We start from the raw sequence: 19,903 nt of genomic DNA, 5'->3' as shown, positions 1-19,903 counted from the left end.
AGCATGTTGCTTCCATTGCTGTCAGAAACGGAGATGCAGTGTGACGGGAATGGAAGAAAGTAAGGTGCAAAACAGCTTTTCTTTTTCTCACCATTCAACAGCACCTTCAGATTATGAGAGTGAAACCCAGCCTACTGCAGTGACAAAGAATGACCTAAGTTACACATCACATTTGCCATCTTACAAACTGCATTTAGCCACATTGTAAAGTGTTCATAAAATATTGAGTCCAATGAGAGAAGTATACAGCAGTTTGCGACACAAAGTTAGAAACGATATCCATTATGACACAGTCCAAATCCGGGTAGCAGATGAAGGATCACAGCACGGCCATAGCTTTGCCATTAAGATGGCAAAATAAAGTTGCAGGGCCAACAATCAGGAAAGAACGTCGACGTGATCGGTTTGCCTCGATTGCCAACTCTGTACAGCACATGATTCCAGGGGTGAATTTAGCAAAGTCTTTGTCAGGCAGGTGCATGAATGCCAAATACAATTTATGTGTGCCCTTTAAGAAGTAAGTATGTCAGAAAAAAAACTTAGCTAAAAGCAGGATTCTTACTTGATCATTAGATGATAGCTTGATGCAGAATTGTTGAGTCATTTCTGGAGTTCCTTGGAAACAGGCACTGAGAGAACCTGGGCCCAAGAAATGGGCAACTGATGACAGTTTGGGGGATTAGCTCAAATGGTAGAGCGCTCGCTTAGCATGTGAGAGGTAGTTGGATCGATGCCCACATTCTCCACTTTCATTTTATCTTTGGGCCAACGCTTCAGGCCCACAAATTGTGTCAATCAACCAACAGTTGACACAAATGCTCTGTTTTGCCACGAGCTGATAGACTGCCATTCCCAATGTTTTGCACACTTGCCAATGTTTTGCACACATTCCACAAGCATGTTGATTGCATTGCTGCCAGCAGCGGAGATGCAATGTGACGGGTTTGGCAGAAAAGAAGATGCGAAAAAAGCCTTTAATCTCTGAGCATGCATGACAGGATCTTCTGGTTATGAGAGTGACAATCTGCCTAATGCACTAACAATCAATGACCTGAGCTACAGAACCAGATTTGCCACCTTACTGGCGGCATCCAGCCACAATGCAAAGTGATCACAAAAGATTGTGGCAGATGAAAGAATAATGCAGCAGTTTGCGATACAGAGTCAGAAACATTCTCCAGTATAACACAAGTCCAATCTGCAGGGAGCAGGTGGCGGGGCACAGCATGCCCACCACAGCTTTGGAGTTAAGCTGTCGATGTAAAGGTGCATGATGAAGACACAGCAAAGCGTCGAATTCATTGCATTGCCTCGATTGCTCAACCGGGAGAGCTGCAGACTCAATGGGTGAATGTATCAAAGGCATTGTCAGGTCGCTGCTTGAAAGCCCAATACAATTAGTGTGTCCTTTTCAAAGTAGGTGTGCATAAGGAAAGCTTTCCGAAAACAGTATTCCTAAATTGATTGTGGCTTACCATGTTCCTTCTAAGGCAGTCGAGCTATCTTTTATTTCATGTCAGAAATGAGCCTCAACACAGCTTTGTTGCTTCTGCAGTTGCATCCAGAGGCCAGCAGGGGTTCCTCTGAGCTGCTGTGCATGGAAAATTGAGCACTCATCTGCACGCAAAGAAAGATTTCTATCACTGAGTCAGGGTTGTCGACTGCTCCCTCACACTAGTGCTGACTGGTATTTTTTGTTCTCGCTTGTTTGGAGTCTTTAAGTTGGGCCACTTTACCTGTTATGACATGGCCACTGTGGTGTCCCATTGTGCTGATGGGTAAAGCTGGGTCATGTTGATTCAATCGAGCTATTACAGATTTGAAAGCAGCAGGCATACCCGGTGCAGAAAAGCTGAGCCAATTCTTCAGCACCTTGGAGATAATCACTCAGAAGGTCCTGGCTAGCAAGTAATATGACTTAGCTAGCTGTCTGGGGAATTAGCTCAGATGGGCGAGCGCTTGCTTTGCATGTAAGAGGTAGTGGGATCGATGCCCACATTCTCCAATTTGGTTTTATATTCGGCCCAATGCTCGGGCCCATCCCTTGTGCACACAGTTGACACTTGCCCTCAGTTTGTCCATGTGCTGATTCACTGCCAATCCGAATGATTTGCACAGCTGCCACAAGCATGTTGCTTCCATTGCTGTCAGCAACGGAGATGCAATGTGACCGGAATGGAAGAAAGTAAGGTGCAAAACAGCTTTTCTTTTTCTCACCATTCAACAGCACCTTCAGATTATGAGAGTGAAACCCAGCCTACTGCAGTGACAAAGAATGACCTAAGTTACACACCACATTTGCCATCTTACAAACTGCATTTAGCCACATTGTAAAGTGTTCATAAAATATTGAGTCCAATGAGAGAAGTATACAGCAGTTTGTGATACAAAGTTAGACACGATACCCATTACGACACAGTCCAAATCCGGGTAGCAGATGAAGGATCACAGCACGGCCATATCTTTGCCATTAAGATGGCGAAATAAAGTTGCCGGGACAACAATCAGGAAAGAACGTCGACGTGATCGGTTTGCCTCGATTGCCAACTCTGTACAGCACATGTTTCCAGGGGTGAATTTAGCAAAGTCTTTGTCAGGCAGGTGCCTGAATGCCAAATACAATTTATGTGTGCCCTTTAAGAAGTAAGTATGTCAGAAAAAAATCTTAGCTAAAAGCAGGATTCTTACTTGATCATTCGATGATAGCTTGATGCAGAATTGCTGAGTCATTTCTGGAGTTCCTTGGAAACAGGCACTGAGAGAACCTGGGCCCAAGAAATGGGCAACAGATGACAGTTTGGGGGATTAGCTCAAATGGTAGAGCGCTCGCTTAGCATGTGAGAGGTAGTGGGATCGATGCCCACATTCTCCACTTTCATTTTATCTTTGGGCCAACGCTTCAGGCCCACAAATTGTGTCAATCAACCAACAGTTGACACAAATGCTCTGTTTTGCCACGAGCTGATAGACTGCCATTCCCAATGTTTTGCACACTTGCCAATGTTTTGCACACATTCCACAAGCATGTTGATTGCATTGCTGCCAGCAGCGGAGATGCAATGTGACGGGTTTGGCAGAAAAGAAGATGCGAAAAAAGCCTTTAATCTCTGAGCATGCATGACAGGATCTTCTGGTTATGAGAGTGACAATCTGCCTAATGCACTAACAATCAATGACCTGAGCTACAGAACCAGATTTGCCACCTTACTGGCGGCATCCAGCCACAATGCAAAGTGATCACAAAAGATTGTGGCAGATGAAAGAATAATGCAGCAGTTTGCGATACAGAGTCAGAAACATTATCCAGTATAACACAAGTCCAATCTGCAGGGAGCAGCTGGCGGGGCACAGCATGCCCACCACAGCTTTGGCGTTAAGCTGTCGATGTAAAGGTGCATGATGAAGACACAGCAAAGCGTCAAATTCATTGCATTGCCTCGATTGCTCAACCGGGAGAGCTGCAGACTCAATGGGTGAATGTATCAAAGGCATTGTCAGGTCACTGCTTGAAAGCCCAATACAATTAGTGTGTCCTTTTCAAAGTAGGTGTGCATAAGGAAAGCTTTCCTAAAACAGTATTCCTAAATTGATTGTGGCTTACCATGTTGCTTCTAAGGCTGTAGAGCGATCTTTTATTTCATGTCAGAAATGAGCCTCAACACAGCTTTGTTGCTTCTGCAGTTGCATCCAGAGGCCAGCAGGGATCCTCTGAGCTGCAGCGCATGGAAAATTGAGCACTCACCTGCACGCAAAGAAAGATTTCTATCACTGAGTCAGGGTTGTCGACTGCTCCCTCACACTTGTGCTGACTGGTATTTTTTGTTCTCGCTTGTTTGGAGTCTTTAAGTTGGGCCTATTTACCTGTTATGACATGGCCACTGTGGTGTCCCATTGTGCTGATGGCTAAAGCGGGGTCATGTTGATTCAATCGAGATATTACTGATTCGAAAGCAGCAGGCATACCTGATGCAGAAAAGCTGAGCCAATTCTTCAGCACCTTGGAGATAATCACTCAGAAGGTCCTGGCTAGCAAGTAATATGACTTAACTAGCTGTCTGGGAAATTAGCTCAAATGGGAGAGTGCTTGCTTTGCATGGAAGAGGTAGTGGGATTAGTGCCCACATTCTCCAATTTGATTTTATATTTGGCCCAATGCTCGGGCCCATCCCTTGTGTACACAGTTGACACTTGCCCTCAGTTTGTCCATGTGCTGATTCACTGCCAATCCGAATGATTTGCACAGCTGCCACAAGCATGTTGCTTCCATTGCTGTCAGAAACGGAGATGCAATGTGACGGGAATGGAAGAAAGTAAGGTGCAAAACAGCTTTTCTTTTTCTCACCATTCAACAGCACCTTCAGATTATGAGAGTGAAACCCAGCCTACTGCAGTGACAAAGAATGACCTAAGTTACACACCACATTTGCCATCTTACAAACTGCATTTAGCCACATTGTAAAGTGTTCATAAAATATTGAGTCCAATGAGAGAAGTATACAGCAGTTTGCGACACAAAGTTAGAAACGATACCCATTACGACACAGTCCAAATCCGGGTAACAGATGAAGGATCACAGCACGGCCATATCTTTGCCATTAAGATGGCGAAATAAAGTTGCCGGGACAACAAACAGGAAAGAACGTCGACGTGATCGGTTTGCCTCGATTGCCAACTCTGTACAGCACATGTTTCCAGGGGTGAATTTAGCAAAGTCTTTGTCAGGCAGGTGCCTGAATGCCAAATACAATTTATGTGTGCCCTTTAAGAAGTAAGTATGTCAGAAAAAAAACTTAGCTAAAAGCAGGATTCTTACTTGATCATTAGATGATAGCTTGATGCAGAATTGCTGAGTCATTTCTGGAGTTCCTTGGAGACAGGCACTGAGAGAACCTGGGCCCAAGAAATGGGCAGCTGAAGATAAATTGGGGGAATTAGCTCAAATGGTAGAGGGCTCGCTTACCATGTGAGAGGTAGTGGGATCGATGCCCACATTCTCCACTTTCATTTTATCTTTGGGCCAACGCTTCAGGCCCACAAATTGTGTCAATCAACCAACAGTTGACACAAATGCTCTGTTTTGCCACGAGCTGATAGACTGCCATTCCCAATGTTTTGCACACTTGCCAATGTTGTGCACACTTTCCTCAAGCATGTTGATTGCATTCCTGCCAGCAGCGGAGATGCAATGTGACGGGTTTGGCAGAAAAGAAGATGCGAAAAAAGCCTTTAATCTCTGAGCATGCATGACAGGATCTTCTGGTTATGAGAGTGACAAGCTGCCTACTGCACTAACAATGAATGACCTGAGCTCCAGAACCAGATTTGCCACCTTACTGGCGGCATCCAGCCACAATGCAAAGTGATCACAAAAGATTGTGGCAGATGAAAGAATAATGCAGCAGTTTGCGATACAGAGTCAGAAACATTATCCAGTATAACACAAGTCCAATCTGCAGGGAGCAGCTGGCGGGGCACAGCATGCCCACCACAGCTTTGGCGTTAAGCTGTCGATGTAAAGGTGCATGATGAAGACACAGCAAAGCGTCGAATTCATTGCATTGCCTCGATTGCTCAACCGGGAGAGCTGCAGACTCAATGGGTGAATGTATCAAAGGCATTGTCAGGTCGCTGCTTGAAAGCCCAATACAATTAGTGTGTCCTTTTCAAAGTAGGTGTGCATAAGGAAAGCTTTCCTAAAACAGTATTCCTAAATCGATTGTGGCTTACCATGTTCCTTCTAAGGCGGTAGAGCTATCTTTTATTTCATGTCAGAAATGAGCCTCAACACAGCTTTGTTGATTCTGCAATTGCATCCAGAGGCCAGCAGGGGTTCCTCTGAGCTGCAGTGCATGGAAAATTGAGCACTCACCTGCACGCAAAGAAAGATTTCTATCACTGAGTCAGGGTTGTCGACTGCTCCCTCACACTAGTGCTGAATGGTATTTTTTGTTCTCGCTTGTTTGGAGTCTTTAAGTTGGGCCTCTTTACCTGTTATGACATGGCCACTGTGGTGTCCCATTGCGCTGATGGGTAAAGCTGGGTCATGTTGATTCAATCGAGCTGTTACAGATTTGAAAGCAGCAGGCATACCCGATGCAGAAAATCTGAGCCAATTCTTCAGCACCTTGGAGATACTCACTCAGAAGGTCCTGGCTAGCAAGTAATATGACTTAGCTAGCTGTCTGGGGAATTAGCTCAAATGGGAGAGCGCTTGCTTTGCATGTAAGAGGTAGTGGGATCGATGCCCACATTCTCCAATTTGGTTTTATATTCGGCCCAATGCTCGGGCCCATCCCTTGTGTACACAGTTGACACTTGCCCCCAGTTTGTCCATGTGCTGATTCACTGCCAATCCGAATGATTTGCACAGCTGCCACAAGCATGTTGCTTCCATTGCTGTCAGCAACGGAGATGCAATGTGATGGGAATGGAAGAAAGTAAGGTGCAAAACAGCTTTTCTTTTTCTCACCATTCAACAGCACCTTCAGATTATGAGAGTGAAACCCAGCCTACTGCAGTGACAAAGAATGACCTAAGTTACACACCACATTTGCCATCTTACAAACTGCATTTAGCCACAATGTAAAGTGTTCATAAAATATTGAGTCCAATGAGAGAAGTAGACAGCAGTTTGCGATACAAAGTTAGAAACGATACCCATTACGACACAGTCCAAATCCGGGTAGCAGATGAAGGATCACAGCACGGCCATATCTTTGCCATTAAGATGGCGAAATAAAGTTGCCGGGACAACAATCAGGAAAGAACGTCGACGTGATCGGTTTGCCTCGATTGCCAACTCTGTACAGCACATGTTTCCAGGGGTGAATTTAGCAAAGTCTTTGTCAGGCAGGTGCCTGAATGCCAAATACAATTTATGTGTGCCCTTTAAGAAGTAAGTATGTCAGAAAAAAAACTTAGCTAAATGCAGGATTCTTACTTGATCATTAGATGATAGCTTGATGCAGAATTTCTGAGTAATTTCTGGAGATCCTTGGAGACAGGCATTGAGAGAACCTGGGCCCAAGAAATGGGCAGTTAAAGACAAATTGGGGGAATTAGCTCAAATGGTAGAGTGCTCGCTTAGCATGTGAGAGGTAGTGGGATCAATGCCCACATTCTCCACTTTCATTTTATCTTTGGGCCAACGCTTCAGGCCCACAAATTGTGTCAATCAACCAACAGTTGACACAAATGCTCTGTTTTGCCACGAGCTGATAGACTGCCATTCCCAATGTTTTGCACACTTTCCACAAGCATGTTGATTGCATTGCTGCCAGCAGCGGAGATGCAATGTGACGGGTTTGGCAGAAAAGAAGATGCGAAAAAAGCCTTTAATCTCTGAGCATGCATGACAGGATCTTCTGGTTATGAGAGTGACAAGCTGCCTACTGCACGAACAATCAATGACCTGAGCTACAGAACCAGATTTGCCACCTTACTGGCGGCATCCAGCCACAATGCAAAGTGATCACAAAAGATTGTGGCAGATGAAAGAATAATGCAGCAGTTTGCGATACAGAGTCAGAAACATTCTCCAGTATAACACAAGTCCAATCTGCAGGGAGCAGGTGACGGGGCACAGCATGCCCACCACAGCTTTGGCGTTAAGCTGTCGATGTAAAGGTGCATGATGAAGACACAGCAAAGCGTCAAATTCATTGCATTGCCTCGATTGCTCAACCGGGAGAGCTGCAGACTCAATGGGTGAATGTATCAAAGGCATTGTCAGGTCACTGCTTGAAAGCCCAATACAATTAGTGTGTCCTTTTCAAAGTAGGTGTGCATAAGGAAAGCTTTCCTAAAACAGTATTCCTAAATTGATTGTGGCTTACCATGTTGCTTCTAAGGCTGTAGAGCGATCTTTTATTTCATGTCAGAAATGAGCCTCAACACAGCTTTGTTGCTTCTGCAGTTGCATCCAGAGGCCAGCAGGGATCCTCTGAGCTGCAGCGCATGGAAAATTGAGCACTCACCTGCACGCAAAGAAAGATTTCTATCACTGAGTCAGGGTTGTCGACTGCTCCCTCACACTTGTGCTGACTGGTATTTTTTGTTCTCGCTTGTTTGGAGTCTTTAAGTTGGGCCTATTTACCTGTTATGACATGGCCACTGTGGTGTCCCATTGTGCTGATGGCTAAAGCGGGGTCATGTTGATTCAATCGAGATATTACTGATTCGAAAGCAGCAGGCATACCTGATGCAGAAAAGCTGAGCCAATTCTTCAGCACCTTGGAGATAATCACTCAGAAGGTCCTGGCTAGCAAGTAATATGACTTAACTAGCTGTCTGGGAAATTAGCTCAAATGGGAGAGTGCTTGCTTTGCATGGAAGAGGTAGTGGGATTAGTGCCCACATTCTCCAATTTGATTTTATATTTGGCCCAATGCTCGGGCCCATCCCTTGTGTACACAGTTGACACTTGCCCTCAGTTTGTCCATGTGCTGATTCACTGCCAATCCGAATGATTTGCACAGCTGCCACAAGCATGTTGCTTCCATTGCTGTCAGAAACGGAGATGCAATGTGACGGGAATGGAAGAAAGTAAGGTGCAAAACAGCTTTTCTTTTTCTCACCATTCAACAGCACCTTCAGATTATGAGAGTGAAACCCAGCCTACTGCAGTGACAAAGAATGACCTAAGTTACACACCACATTTGCCATCTTACAAACTGCATTTAGCCACATTGTAAAGTGTTCATAAAATATTGAGTCCAATGAGAGAAGTATACAGCAGTTTGCGACACAAAGTTAGAAACGATACCCATTACGACACAGTCCAAATCCGGGTAACAGATGAAGGATCACAGCACGGCCATATCTTTGCCATTAAGATGGCGAAATAAAGTTGCCGGGACAACAAACAGGAAAGAACGTCGACGTGATCGGTTTGCCTCGATTGCCAACTCTGTACAGCACATGTTTCCAGGGGTGAATTTAGCAAAGTCTTTGTCAGGCAGGTGCCTGAATGCCAAATACAATTTATGTGTGCCCTTTAAGAAGTAAGTATGTCAGAAAAAAAACTTAGCTAAAAGCAGGATTCTTACTTGATCATTAGATGATAGCTTGATGCAGAATTGCTGAGTCATTTCTGGAGTTCCTTGGAGACAGGCACTGAGAGAACCTGGGCCCAAGAAATGGGCAGCTGAAGATAAATTGGGGGAATTAGCTCAAATGGTAGAGGGCTCGCTTACCATGTGAGAGGTAGTGGGATCGATGCCCACATTCTCCACTTTCATTTTATCTTTGGGCCAACGCTTCAGGCCCACAAATTGTGTCAATCAACCAACAGTTGACACAAATGCTCTGTTTTGCCACGAGCTGATAGACTGCCATTCCCAATGTTTTGCACACTTGCCAATGTTGTGCACACTTTCCTCAAGCATGTTGATTGCATTCCTGCCAGCAGCGGAGATGCAATGTGACGGGTTTGGCAGAAAAGAAGATGCGAAAAAAGCCTTTAATCTCTGAGCATGCATGACAGGATCTTCTGGTTATGAGAGTGACAAGCTGCCTACTGCACTAACAATGAATGACCTGAGCTCCAGAACCAGATTTGCCACCTTACTGGCGGCATCCAGCCACAATGCAAAGTGATCACAAAAGATTGTGGCAGATGAAAGAATAATGCAGCAGTTTGCGATACAGAGTCAGAAACATTATCCAGTATAACACAAGTCCAATCTGCAGGGAGCAGCTGGCGGGGCACAGCATGCCCACCACAGCTTTGGCGTTAAGCTGTCGATGTAAAGGTGCATGATGAAGACACAGCAAAGCGTCGAATTCATTGCATTGCCTCGATTGCTCAACCGGGAGAGCTGCAGACTCAATGGGTGAATGTATCAAAGGCATTGTCAGGTCGCTGCTTGAAAGCCCAATACAATTAGTGTGTCCTTTTCAAAGTAGGTGTGCATAAGGAAAGCTTTCCTAAAACAGTATTCCTAAATCGATTGTGGCTTACCATGTTCCTTCTAAGGCGGTAGAGCTATCTTTTATTTCATGTCAGAAATGAGCCTCAACACAGCTTTGTTGATTCTGCAATTGCATCCAGAGGCCAGCAGGGGTTCCTCTGAGCTGCAGTGCATGGAAAATTGAGCACTCACCTGCACGCAAAGAAAGATTTCTATCACTGAGTCAGGGTTGTCGACTGCTCCCTCACACTAGTGCTGAATGGTATTTTTTGTTCTCGCTTGTTTGGAGTCTTTAAGTTGGGCCTCTTTACCTGTTATGACATGGCCACTGTGGTGTCCCATTGCGCTGATGGGTAAAGCTGGGTCATGTTGATTCAATCGAGCTGTTACAGATTTGAAAGCAGCAGGCATACCCGATGCAGAAAATCTGAGCCAATTCTTCAGCACCTTGGAGATACTCACTCAGAAGGTCCTGGCTAGCAAGTAATATGACTTAGCTAGCTGTCTGGGGAATTAGCTCAAATGGGAGAGCGCTTGCTTTGCATGTAAGAGGTAGTGGGATCGATGCCCACATTCTCCAATTTGGTTTTATATTCGGCCCAATGCTCGGGCCCATCCCTTGTGTACACAGTTGACACTTGCCCCCAGTTTGTCCATGTGCTGATTCACTGCCAATCCGAATGATTTGCACAGCTGCCACAAGCATGTTGCTTCCATTGCTGTCAGCAACGGAGATGCAATGTGATGGGAATGGAAGAAAGTAAGGTGCAAAACAGCTTTTCTTTTTCTCACCATTCAACAGCACCTTCAGATTATGAGAGTGAAACCCAGCCTACTGCAGTGACAAAGAATGACCTAAGTTACACACCACATTTGCCATCTTACAAACTGCATTTAGCCACAATGTAAAGTGTTCATAAAATATTGAGTCCAATGAGAGAAGTAGACAGCAGTTTGCGATACAAAGTTAGAAACGATACCCATTACGACACAGTCCAAATCCGGGTAGCAGATGAAGGATCACAGCACGGCCATATCTTTGCCATTAAGATGGCGAAATAAAGTTGCCGGGACAACAATCAGGAAAGAACGTCGACGTGATCGGTTTGCCTCGATTGCCAACTCTGTACAGCACATGTTTCCAGGGGTGAATTTAGCAAAGTCTTTGTCAGGCAGGTGCCTGAATGCCAAATACAATTTATGTGTGCCCTTTAAGAAGTAAGTATGTCAGAAAAAAAACTTAGCTAAATGCAGGATTCTTACTTGATCATTAGATGATAGCTTGATGCAGAATTTCTGAGTAATTTCTGGAGATCCTTGGAGACAGGCATTGAGAGAACCTGGGCCCAAGAAATGGGCAGTTAAAGACAAATTGGGGGAATTAGCTCAAATGGTAGAGTGCTCGCTTAGCATGTGAGAGGTAGTGGGATCAATGCCCACATTCTCCACTTTCATTTTATCTTTGGGCCAACGCTTCAGGCCCACAAATTGTGTCAATCAACCAACAGTTGACACAAATGCTCTGTTTTGCCACGAGCTGATAGACTGCCATTCCCAATGTTTTGCACACTTTCCACAAGCATGTTGATTGCATTGCTGCCAGCAGCGGAGATGCAATGTGACGGGTTTGGCAGAAAAGAAGATGCGAAAAAAGCCTTTAATCTCTGAGCATGCATGACAGGATCTTCTGGTTATGAGAGTGACAAGCTGCCTACTGCACGAACAATCAATGACCTGAGCTACAGAACCAGATTTGCCACCTTACTGGCGGCATCCAGCCACAATGCAAAGTGATCACAAAAGATTGTGGCAGATGAAAGAATAATGCAGCAGTTTGCGATACAGAGTCAGAAACATTCTCCAGTATAACACAAGTCCAATCTGCAGGGAGCAGGTGACGGGGCACAGCATGCCCACCACAGCTTTGGCGTTAAGCTGTCGATGTAAAGGTGCATGATGAAGACACAGCAAAGTGTCAAATTCATTGCATTGCCTCGATTGCTCAACCGGGAGAGCTGCAGACTCAATGGGTGAATGTATCAAAGGCATTGTCAGGTCACTGCTTGAAAGCCCAATACAATTAGTGTGTCCTTTTCAAAGTAGGTGTGCATAAGGAAAGCTTTCCTAAAACAGTATTCCTAAATTGATTGTGGCTTACCATGTTGCTTCTAAGGCTGTAGAGCGATCTTTTATTTCATGTCAGAAATGAGCCTCAACACAGCTTTGTTGCTTCTGCAGTTGCATCCAGAGGCCAGCAGGGGTCCTCTGAGCTGCAGCGCATGGAAAATTGAGCACTCACCTGCACGCAAAGAAAGATTTCTATCACTGAGTCAGGGTTGTCGACTGCTCCCTCACACTTGTGCTGACTGGTATTTTTTGTTCTCGCTTGTCTGGAGTCTTTAAGTTGGGCCTATTTACCTGTTATGACATGGCCACTGTGGTGTCCCATTGTGCTGATGGCTAAAGCGGGGTCATGTTGATTCAATCGAGATATTACTGATTCGAAAGCAGCAGGCATACCTGATGCAGAAAAGCTGAGCCAATTCTTCAGCACCTTGGAGATAATCACTCAGAAGGTCCTGGCTAGCAAGTAATATGACTTAGCTAGCTGTCTGGGAAATTAGCTCAAATGGGAGAGTGCTTGCTTTGCATGGAAGAGGTAGTGGGATTGGTGCCCACATTCTCCAATTTGGTTTTATATTTGGCCCAATGCTCGGGCCCATCCCTTGTGTACACAGTTGACACTTGCCCTCAGTTTGTCCATGTGCTGATTCACTGCCAATCCGAATGATTTGCACAGCTGCCACAAGCATGTTGCTTCCATTGCTGTCAGAAACGGAGATGCAGTGTGACGGGAATGGAAGAAAGTAAGGTGCAAAACAGCTTTTCTTTTTCTCACCATTCAACAGCACCTTCAGATTATGAGAGTGAAACCCAGCCTACTGCAGTGACAAAGAATGACCTAAATTACACACCACATTTGCCATTTTACAAACTGCATTTAGCCACAATGTAAAGTGTTCATAAAATATTGAGTCCAATGAGAGAAGTATACAGCAGTTTGCGATACAAAGTTAGAAACGATAACCATTATGACACAGTTCAAATCCGGGTAGCAGATGAAGGATCACAGCACGGCCATGTCTTTGCCATTAAGATGGCGAAATAAAGTTGCAGGGACAACAATCAGGAAAGAACGTCGACGTGATCGGTTTGCCTCGATTGCCAACTCTGCACAGCACATGTTTCCAGGGGTGAATTTAGCAAAGTCTTTGTCAGGCAGGTGCCTGAATGCCAAATACAATTTATGTGTGCCCTTTAAGAAGTAAGTATGTCAGAAAAAAAACTTAGCTAAAAGCAGGATTCTTACTTGATCATTCGATGATAGCTTGATGCAGAATTGTTGAGTAATTTCTGGAGTTCCTTGGAAACAGGCACTGAGAGATCCTGGGCCCAAGAAATGGGCAGCTGAAAACAAATTTGGGGAATTAGCTCAAATGGTAGAGTGCTCGCTTAGCATGTGAGAGGTAGTGGGATGAATGCCCACATTCTCCACTTTCATTTTATCTTTGGGCCAACACTGCAGGCCCACAAATTGTGTCAATCAACCAACAGTTGACACAAATGCTCTGTTTTGCCACGAGCTGATAGACTGCCATTCCGAATGTTTTGCACACTTGCCAATGTTGTGCCCACTTTCCTCAAGCATGTTGATTGCATTGCTGCCAGCAGCGGAGATGCAATGTGACGGGTTAGGCAGAAAAGAAGATGCGCAAAAAGCCTTTAATCTCTGAGCATGCATGACAGGATCTTCTGGTTATGAGAGTGACAAGCTGCCTACTGCACTAACAATCAATGACCTGAGCTACAGAACCAGATTTGCCACCTTACTGGCGGCATCCAGCCACAATGCAAAGTGATCACAAAAGATTGTGGCAGATGAAAGAATAATACAGCAGTTTGCGATACAGAGTCAGAAACATTATCCAGTATAACACAAGTCCAATCTGCAGGGAGCAGCTGGCGGGGCACAGCATGCCCACCACAGCTTTGGCGTTAAGCTGTCGATGAAAAGGTGCATGATGAAGACACAGCAAAGCGTCAAATTCATTGCATTGCCTCGATTGCTCAACCGGGAGAGCTGCAGACTCAATGGGTGAATGTATCAAAGGCATTGTCAGGTCGCTGCTTGAAAGCCCAATACAATTAGTGTGTCCTTTTCAAAGTAGGTGTGCATAAGGAAAGCTTTCCTAAAACAGTATTCCTAAATCGATTGTGGCTTACCATGTTGCTTCTAAGGCTGTAGAGCGATCTTTTATTTCATGTCAGAAATGAGCCTCAACACAGCTTTGTTGATTCTGCAGTTGCATCCAGAGGCCAGCAGGGGTTCCTCTGAGCTGCAGTGCATGGAAAATTGAGCACTCACCTGCACGCAAAGAAAGATTTCTATCACTGAGTCAGGGTTGTCGACTGCTCCCTCACACTAGTGCTGACTGGTATTTTTTGTTCTCGCTTGTTTGGAGTCTTTAAGTTGGGCCTCTTTACCTGTTATGACATGGCCACTGTGGTGTCCCATTGCGCTGATGGGTGAAGCTGGGTCATGTTGATTCAATCGAGCTATTACAGATTTGAAAGCAGCAGGCATGCCCGATGCAGAAAATCTGAGCCAATTCTTCAGCACCTTGGAGATACTCACTCAGAAGGTCCTGACTAGCAAGTAATATGACTTAGCTAGCTGTCTGGGGAATTAGCTCAAGTGGGAGAGTGCTTGCTTTGCATGTAAGAGATAGTCGGATCGATGCCCACATTCTCCAATTTGGTTTTATATTCGGCCCAATGCTCGGGCCCATCCCTTGTGTGCACAGTTGACACTTGCCCTCAGTTTGTCCATGTGCTGATTCACTGCCAATCCGAATGATTTGCACAGCTGCCACAAGCATGTTGCTTCCATTGCTGTCAGCAACGGAGATGCAATGTGATGGGAATGGAAGAAAGTAAGGTGCAAAACAGCTTTTCTTTTTCTCACCATTCAACAGCACCTTCAGATTATGAGAGTGAAACCCAGCCTACTGCAGTGACAAAGAATGACCTAAGTTACACACCACATTTGCCATCTTAAAAACTGCAATTAGCCACAATGTAAAGTGTTCATAAAATATTGAGTCCAATGAGAGAAGTAGACAGCAGTTTGCGATACAAAGTTAGAAACGATACCCATTACGACACAGTCCAAATCCGGGTAGCAGATGAAGGATCACAGCACGGCCATATCTTTGCCATTAAGATGGCGAAATGAAGTTGCCGGGACAACAAACAGGAAAGAACGTCGACGTGATCGGTTTGCCTCGATTGCCAACTCTGTACAGCACATGTTTCCAGGGGTGAATTTAGCAAAGTCTTTGTCAGGCAGGTGCCTGAATGCCAAATACAATTTATGTGTGCCCTTTAAGAAGTAAGTATGTCAGAAAAAAAACTTAGCTAAAAGCAGGATTCTTACTTGATCATTAGATGATAGCTTGATGCAGAATTGCTGAGTCATTTCTGGAGTTCCTTGGAGACAGGCACTGAGAGAACCTGGGCCCAAGAAATGGGCAGCTGAAGATAAATTGGGGGAATTAGCTCAAATGGTAGAGCGCTCGCTTAGCATGTGAGAGGTAGTGGGATCGATGCCCACATTCTCCACTTTCATTTTATCTTTGGGCCAACGCTTCAGGCCCACAAATTGTGTCAATCAACCAACAGTTGACACAAATGCTCTGTTTTGCCACGAGCTGATAGACTGCCATTCCCAATGTTTTGCACACTTGCCAATGTTGTGCACACTTTCCTCAAGCATGTTGATTGCATTGCTGCCAGCAGCGGAGATGCAATGTGACGGGTTTGGCAGAAAAGAAGATGTGAAAAAAGCCTTTAATCTCTGAGCATGCATGACAGGATCTTCTGGTTATGAGAGTGACAAGCTGCCTACTGCACTAACAATGAATGACCTGAGCTCCAGAACCAGATTTGCCACCTTACTGGCGGCATCCAGCCACAATGCAAAGTGATCACAAAAGATTGTGGCAGATGAAAGAATAATGCAGCAGTTTGCGATACAGAGTCAGAAACATTCTCCAGTATAACACAAGTCCAATCTGCAGGGAGCAGCTGGCGGGGCACAGCATGCCCACCACAGCTTTGGCGTTAAGCTGTCGATGAAAAGGTGCATGATGAAGACACAGCAAAGCGTCAAATTCATTGCATTGCCTCGATTGCTCAACCGGGAGAGCTGCAGACTCAATGGGTGAATGTATCAAAGGCATTGTCAGGTCGCTGCTTGAAAGCCCAATACAATTAGTGTGTCCTTTTCAAAGTAGGTGTGCATAAGGAAAGCTTTCCTAAAACAGTATTCCTAAATCGATTGTGGCTTACCATGTTGCTTCTAAGGCTGTAGAGCGATCTTTTATTTCATGTCAGAAATGAGCCTCAACACAGCTTTGTTGCTTCTGCAGTTGCATCCAGAGGCCAGCAGGGGTCCTCTGAGCTGCAGCGCATGGAAAATTGAGCACTCACCTGCACGCAAAGAAAGATTTCTATCACTGAGTCAGGGTTGTCGACTGCTCCCTCACACTTGTGCTGACTGGTATTTTTTGTTCTCGCTTGTTTGGAGTCTTTAAGTTGGGCCTATTTACCTGTTATGACATGGCCACTGTGGTGTCCCATTGTGCTGATGGCTAAAGCGGGGTCATGTTGATTCAATCGAGATATTACTGATTCGAAAGCAGCAGGCATACCTGATGCAGAAAAGCTGAGCCAATTCTTCAGCACCTTGGAGATAATCACTCAGAAGGTCCTGGCTAGCAAGTAATATGACTTAGCTAGCTGTCTGGGAAATTAGCTCAAATGGGAGAGTGCTTGCTTTGCATGGAAGAGGTAGTGGGATTGGTGCCCACATTCTCCAATTTGGTTTTATATTTGGCCCAATGCTCGGGCCCATCCCTTGTGTACACAGTTGACACTTGCCCTCAGTTTGTCCATGTGCTGATTCACTGCCAATCCGAATGATTTGCACAGCTGCCACAAGCATGTTGCTTCCATTGCTGTCAGAAACGGAGATGCAGTGTGGCGGGAATGGAAGAAAGTAAGGTGCAAAACAGCTTTTCTTTTTCTCACCATTCAACAGCACCTTCAGATTATGAGAGTGAAACCCAGCCTACTGCAGTGACAAAGAATGACCTAAGTTACACATCACATTTGCCATCTTACAAACTGCATTTAGCCACATTGTAAAGTGTTCATAAAATATTGAGTCCAATGAGAGAAGTATACAGCAGTTTGCGACACAAAGTTAGAAACGATATCCATTATGACACAGTCCAAATCCGGGTAGCAGATGAAGGATCACAGCACGGCCATAGCTTTGCCATTAAGATGGCAAAATAAAGTTGCAGGGCCAACAATCAGGAAAGAACGTCGACGTGATCGGTTTGCCTCGATTGCCAACTCTGTACAGCACATGATTCCAGGGGTGAATTTAGCAAAGTCTTTGTCAGGCAGGTGCATGAATGCCAAATACAATTTATGTGTGCCCTTTAAGAAGTAAGTATGTCAGAAAAAAAACTTAGCTAAAAGCAGGATTCTTACTTGATCATTAGATGATAGCTTGATGCAGAATTGTTGAGTCATTTCTGGAGTTCCTTGGAAACAGGCACTGAGAGAACCTGGGCCCAAGAAATGGGCAACTGATGACAGTTTGGGGGATTAGCTCAAATGGTAGAGCGCTCGCTTAGCATGTGAGAGGTAGTTGGATCGATGCCCACATTCTCCACTTTCATTTTATCTTTGGGCCAACGCTTCAGGCCCACAAATTGTGTCAATCAACCAACAGTTGACACAAATGCTCTGTTTTGCCACGAGCTGATAGACTGCCATTCCCAATGTTTTGCACACTTGCCAATGTTTTGCACACATTCCACAAGCATGTTGATTGCATTGCTGCCAGCAGCGGAGATGCAATGTGACGGGTTTGGCAGAAAAGAAGATGCGAAAAAAGCCTTTAATCTCTGAGCATGCATGACAGGATCTTCTGGTTATGAGAGTGACAATCTGCCTAATGCACTAACAATCAATGACCTGAGCTACAGAACCAGATTTGCCACCTTACTGGCGGCATCCAGCCACAATGCAAAGTGATCACAAAAGATTGTGGCAGATGAAAGAATAATGCAGCAGTTTGCGATACAGAGTCAGAAACATTCTCCAGTATAACACAAGTCCAATCTGCAGGGAGCAGGTGGCGGGGCACAGCATGCCCACCACAGCTTTGGAGTTAAGCTGTCGATGTAAAGGTGCATGATGAAGACACAGCAAAGCGTCGAATTCATTGCATTGCCTCGATTGCTCAACCGGGAGAGCTGCAGACTCAATGGGTGAATGTATCAAAGGCATTGTCAGGTCGCTGCTTGAAAGCCCAATACAATTAGTGTGTCCTTTTCAAAGTAGGTGTGCATAAGGAAAGCTTTCCTAAAACAGTATTCCTAAATTGATTGTGGCTTACCATGTTCCTTCTAAGGCAGTCGAGCTATCTTTTATTTCATGTCAGAAATGAGCCTCAACACAGCTTTGTTGCTTCTGCAGTTGCATCCAGAGGCCAGCAGGGGTTCCTCTGAGCTGCAGTGCATGGAAAATTGAGCACTCACCTGCACGCAAAGAAAGATTTCTATCACTGAGTCAGGGTTGTCGACTGCTCCCTCACACTAGTGCTGACTGGTATTTTTTGTTCTCGCTTGTTTGGAGTCTTTAAGTTGGGCCTCTTTACCTGTTATGACATGGCCACTGTGGTGTCCCATTGCGCTGATGGGTGAAGCTGGGTCATGTTGATTCAATCGAGCTATTACAGATTTGAAAGCAGCAGGCATGCCCGATGCAGAAAATCTGAGCCAATTCTTCAGCACCTTGGAGATACTCACTCAGAAGGTCCTGACTAGCAAGTAATATGACTTAGCTAGCTGTCTGGGGAATTAGCTCAAGTGGGAGAGTGCTTGCTTTGCATGTAAGAGATAGTCGGATCGATGCCCACATTCTCCAATTTGGTTTTATATTCGGCCCAATGCTCGGGCCCATCCCTTGTGTGCACAGTTGACACTTGCCCTCAGTTTGTCCATGTGCTGATTCACTGCCAATCCGAATGATTTGCACAGCTGCCACAAGCATGTTGCTTCCATTGCTGTCAGCAACGGAGATGCAATGTGATGGGAATGGAAGAAAGTAAGGTGCAAAACAGCTTTTCTTTTTCTCACCATTCAACAGCACCTTCAGATTATGAGAGTGAAACCCAGCCTACTGCAGTGACAAAGAATGACCTAAGTTACACACCACATTTGCCATCTTAAAAACTGCAATTAGCCACAATGTAAAGTGTTCATAAAATATTGAGTCCAATGAGAGAAGTAGACAGCAGTTTGCGATACAAAGTTAGAAACGATACCCATTACGACACAGTCCAAATCCGGGTAGCAGATGAAGGATCACAGCACGGCCATATCTTTGCCATTAAGATGGCGAAATGAAGTTGCCGGGACAACAAACAGGAAAGAACGTCGACGTGATCGGTTTGCCTCGATTGCCAACTCTGTACAGCACATGTTTCCAGGGGTGAATTTAGCAAAGTCTTTGTCAGGCAGGTGCCTGAATGCCAAATACAATTTATGTGTGCCCTTTAAGAAGTAAGTATGTCAGAAAAAAAACTTAGCTAAAAGCAGGATTCTTACTTGATCATTAGATGATAGCTTGATGCAGAATTGCTGAGTCATTTCTGGAGTTCCTTGGAGACAGGCACTGAGAGAACCTGGGCCCAAGAAATGGGCAGCTGAAGATAAATTGGGGGAATTAGCTCAAATGGTAGAGCGCTCGCTTAGCATGTGAGAGGTAGTGGGATCGATGCCCACATTCTCCACTTTCATTTTATCTTTGGGCCAACGCTTCAGGCCCACAAATTGTGTCAATCAACCAAC

The sequence above is a fragment of the Scyliorhinus torazame genome, chromosome 11 (genome assembly GCF_047496885.1).
Source record: "Scyliorhinus torazame isolate Kashiwa2021f chromosome 11, sScyTor2.1, whole genome shotgun sequence".
NCBI classification, from domain to species: domain Eukaryota; kingdom Metazoa; phylum Chordata; class Chondrichthyes; order Carcharhiniformes; family Scyliorhinidae; genus Scyliorhinus; species Scyliorhinus torazame.
Note: the sequence above shows the minus strand (reverse complement) of the source record.